At 43.7% G+C, this 5,142-nt stretch overlaps 1 long non-coding RNA gene across 1 annotated transcript; it reads left to right on the plus strand.

Annotated features, from left to right (window-relative positions):
- The first annotated feature begins 597 nt into the window (after window positions 1-597).
- Window positions 598-4,659, plus strand: LOC128423766 (uncharacterized). Its single transcript, XR_008332837.1, has 2 exons — window positions 598-762; window positions 4,360-4,659. It is a non-coding gene; the product is annotated as an uncharacterized LOC128423766 (long non-coding RNA).
- The last annotated feature ends 483 nt before the right edge of the window (window positions 4,660-5,142 follow it).

The raw sequence follows: 5,142 nt of genomic DNA on the forward strand, positions 1-5,142 counted from the left end.
AGCAACTGACCACCACAGTTGAACTACAACCTCCTGACCCCCAGTTTTCATTAAAAAAATAAAAATCAAGTGTAGAACATTTGTAGAACCTGAGATATCAGGCAAAACATGCAGGTACTATTCTTATTTTGTGGTTGGAAACTATCCTGCCCCGCCCTTTTAGTGTTTGCTTTGCCCCCATGCCTAGAAATATATATATATCTCTGGTCCTCAATCAATTATTGTAGTGGTGTGACAGCAATTAATGTTTTTAAATAGGGGTGAGGAATCCTCTTCCTTCATATATTCCTTATGATCCCTGGCCATTGGTCAGGCTGGCTGGGGCTGAGGTACCTCAAAATACTTCATTAGTTTTGGTATCTCCTGGTCACCCCTATAGATGGGTGTCTGCATCCACTCTATGGCATTTATCCTACCAGAAACGAAGGCATAGGCTCCCATAGGAGACAGTGGTGGCCACGAGTTTGGGTGACTTTAAGCGATGATTAGACAAGTTCATGGAGGAGAGGGCTATCAATGGCTAACAGCAATGATGAAGTCATAGTCTCGTTGCTGAGCAACAACCTGCAGGGCTCAGTGGAGTTGGAGGCCAACCAAGCAGAAGAGTCTCTGAGGTGTACTTGCCTGGAGGCAGAATCAGCACCAGAAGTCAGGTCCAGTCCTAAGGTCAGACAAACAGCAACCCACATGTTCAGATGGTCCAGGGGTCAGGGAATTCAATGATCATGGAGTCAAGGGTCAAGACAAGCCAGAAGCAGCAAGGTAGGGCCAGGAACTGCTAGCGTTTTTACCACCATCTGACTGCTGCTGGAAGCTCTGCTTAAGAAGGCTAAAGCCATCTGGTTCTCATCAGCTCCTTCTCCTCTGAGTCCTTGAAGGTTGATCAGCTGTAGGTGGAGTCAAGCTGCCTTCTCCCCCTTCAGGCTGCTGTTCAGCAGGTGAAGCTGACTCCTGTCCCATGACAGATGGCCGTGCTCCATCTCCATGGTCGGAGGTTGTAATGCTTCTGAAGACCAGTAGATGGAAAGCACAGGAAGGGAGGGTGCTCTTGTGCTGTGGACCTGCAGGCATCAGTTTGGTCACTGTAAGAATAGGAGACTGAATTAGGTGGGCCACTGGGCTAATCCATCAGGCTGAAGGAGCGTCTCCACCCTCATTGTTCAGCCTGGACACTCAGGTCCAGCTCTGAGGGCCTTCTGGTGGTTCCCTCCCTGAGAGAAGTGAGGTTACAGGGAACCAGGCTGAGGGCCTTCTCAGTAGTGGCACCCACCCTGTGGAACGCCCTCCCATCAGATGGAAATAAACAACTATCTGACTTTCAGAAGACATCTGAAGGCAACCCTGTTTATGGAAGTTTTTAATAATTGATGTTTTATTGTGTTGTTAATATTCTGTTGGGAGCTGCTGAAAGTGGCTGGGGAAACCCAGCCCAATGGGCGGGGGTAATAATAATAATAATAATAATAATAATAATAATAATAATATCTTGCCTGATGGAGAAATCTTGCCCCTATTTTATGACATTTGGGTCAGTCCTAATAAACCCAACTTTGAATTTTGGAAATTTTTGTTTGTTTGTTTATGGACCAACACTGGTACCTTTAAATATATATAACAGTAGCTTGAACCTGTGTTGGTTTAATCCCAGGCTCTCCAAATACTACCATACCGGAAGACCTGAGAGTTCCCACCAATTTCCTACCCAGATCTGAAATGTTCTGCCATTGCTTACGACAAAGCACAATATTAGCTTGACATCGGGAAATGTTGTCTCAAAAGCCTGTGTGGTGTGGTGGTTAGAGTGTCAGACTTGATGTTGTTGTTGTTTAGTCGCTTAGTCGTGTCTGACTCTTTGTGACCCCCTGGACCAGAGCACGCCAGGCTCTGTCTTCCACTGCCTCCCGCAGTTTGGTCAAACTCATGTTCGTAGCTTCGAGAACACTATCCAACCATCTCATCCTCTGTCGTCCCCTTCTCCTTGTGCCCTCCATCTTTCCCAACATCAGGGTCTTTTCCAGGGAGTCTTCTCTTCTCATGAGGTGGCCAAAGTATTGGAGCCTCAGCTTCAGGATCTGTGAGCAGTCAGCGCTGATTTCCTTCAGAATGGAGAGGTTTTATCTTCTTGCAGTCCATGGGACTCCCAAGAGTCTCCTCCAGCACCAGAATTCAAAAGCATCAATTCTTCAGTGATCAGCCTTCTTCATGGTCCAGATTTCATTTCCATACATCACTACTGGGAAAACCATAGCTTTTACTATACAAACCTTTGTTGGCAAGGTGATGTCTCTACTTTGTCAGACTAGAATGTAGGAAACCAGAGTTCAAATCCCCACTTGGTCATGAAGCTGAGTGAGTCACAGCCTCTGAGCCTAACCTACCTCACAGGGTCGTTGTGGGGATTAAATGAAGGGGGCGAATCATGTGCAGCACCTTGAGCTCCTTGGAGGAAAAGGCAGGAATATAAATGCCACAAAGAGATAAATACCAAAATTTGCATGTAGGGCTCAAACTGCGCACTCAAATATTTGATGAAGCAATTGCCTGTCATTGAGGATGCTTTATGTTCTTTTCCTAATCTTCCATGTCATCATCCTGTTTTTCTCAGTACTTATTATCATTAATAAGGTTTCTTTTAATGCATTAGCTGGTTGCCAGCAAAGCCACTTTCAAATGCATTCGTGGCATTCAGTTCATAAAAGGAAAGATCAGCCTTTCATCTAAGCTGTGGTATCTCACATCACTCTCCTCTGTTAGAAACAGCATCTTTCTTTCTCTTCCTCACAGTGAAAGAACATGTCTGCAATCTCCCAATGCAATCTGCAATACTGCACTGGCATCTGTGTATATATTATTCCCTACTGTAATTACTAACTGATTTAGATCTATTGATTTGTCCTAAACTGACTGTGATCATAAGCATACTATGAAGCCGGTTGCCTTTAAGGAACCTTGAAATGTAGGATGGGCCCATGACACACTTTTAATTGGGGGAAGAAAGTGTGTCATCTGAGCTTAATCCATACGCGTCGAAGCAGTTCATTTGTAATGGCGTTTGAACTGAGTCTCATATTCTATTATCTGTCCATGCAGATGAGATGAGTGAGAAAAGCGACAACAAAGGGGTCAGAAAGTACTATCATCAGGTACTTCTGCTCTTTAGCAGAGGAGAATTTACCTCAACACCCCCGCTCTTTTGGAGAAAACTCACTTTGGTCTTTCCTAAGGTGAGGAGGTCTGGGGATCACATGGCCAGGAGTGCCCACTGGGAAGGGGCATTCAGGACACTGGTATCATAGATTCAGGATAAATCTAGACATTAATAAATGCCAGTGTTCCGAATAGGGCTACCATATTTTGAAGAGCAAAGGAGGACACATTTGCCAACTCCTACTTTTAACTATGGGTTGCTATGACGACTCTCATTTTACATACTCATGAAAAAGAGGACATGCCCTGGAAAAAGAGGACATATGGCAACCCTCAAATGGGGATATGGATTAAAGTACAGTGGTACCTCAAGATGCGAACAGGATCCGTTCCGGAGCCCCGTTTGCATCCTGAAGCGAATGCAACCCGCGACCGCGTCTGTGTGTGTGCAGGTCACAATTTCCCACTTATGCGCATGACATCATTTTGACCATCTACACATGCGTGAGCGGTGAAACCTGGAAGTAATGCACTCCGTTACTTCCGGGTCACCGTGGAGCGCAACCTGAAAGTGCTCAACCTGATGCGTATTCAACCCGAGGGACTCTCAGGATCATCTAGTCCAAGCATGAGATTAAGATCCTCATGGTCTACCAGCTGAGCGATCCCTTCTTGGGGATGTATGTATGTGTTAATTTGATATTTCTGGCCTTCAGTGTGGGCAGGTAAGGGAAGTTAATAACTTAATTGATAGCCACCCTGAGGCATTATTAGGTTAGAGGCACGTACATGCTCACTCACACACATGTATAATTTTTATTCATACAAATATTTATGGACTGCAATTTCATTAAAAAAATCTAAGTGGTTTATGACAAAAATGCATAAAATCATGCACTAAAATCATAAAAAGTTACAAGCAGACATTATTAACCATTGTGAAAAAATGTACTCAAAATTGCCTGCACAATTTGGTGGAAGCCACTGTTGGCGGGCAATACATCAATCTACACAGTTCCCACTTTTCATAAATGATCATTTACAAAAAAATAAATGTCTTTCAAATCTGATACCCCCCCCAATTTCTATTATGATGATTTAGTTTGCAACAAATTTTGTATCAAAAGCAGATACCTTCCATCTTATAGGCCAAATTGGTCAACTTATCAATTTCAACTATTTCAGGACCCTTCAGAATTCATTCCCATATAGGTGGAGCCTTGGGGGCAGGTGAGATGTATTTCCATTGTCTGACACCCAGCTGCAATTAACAAGATTTTTTCTTCCGTTCAACAACCATGTCACCCACCATCAAATTAAATACTGCCAGCATCAGAGAGAGTATGAGGTCTGCCTCAACCATTAAAGTGATCTGTTGGAAAATAAAAATCCAAAAATCCTAGGCATATCGACAACCACACCACATGTGCTAGGTGTGCATTTGCTGCCGAGGACTTTGCAACAAATTTTGTATCAATGAGAGATGCATTCAGAATAAAAGTGAAGAAAACATTTTTGGTTCAAGAGAAACTTTCTCATTTTCAGCCCTTTGGGAGAATGCATAGTTTTGAATTCACCCTCTTCCCTTTGATTCATTTTCTCTCGCTCGTCGTGATTCATTTCCTGGCAAAATGCGGCAGCGTCGCCACGTGACCTCCACCTTTCACTGCTATATTTCAGTACTAAAAGTGAGCAGGAGCTTAAAATCTTCAGGGTTTGCTCTGCTGCAGGATACCTTTGATTTCCAGGCATGATTGCATTTAATTAGTATGGCACAAAGCAGCTGAGTCCTCCCACACACTTATCAAAGTCAGATAAGTTGTTGTAACCACAAGGTTGCTGAACAAAGAATGCAGCTTCTGAGATGAAAAAAATACCCTCCAAGCCTGCCTTAGGGCTCACCAATAGTTTCATTTGCCCCATGATTTCTAGACTTGGGTCAAATAAGTTTTAATTTTGTCTTTGCTGCTTTTTCTGCGGGGAGGGAAATAGCTG

This window comes from Podarcis raffonei, chromosome 11, assembly GCF_027172205.1.
Source record: "Podarcis raffonei isolate rPodRaf1 chromosome 11, rPodRaf1.pri, whole genome shotgun sequence".
NCBI classification, from domain to species: domain Eukaryota; kingdom Metazoa; phylum Chordata; class Lepidosauria; order Squamata; family Lacertidae; genus Podarcis; species Podarcis raffonei.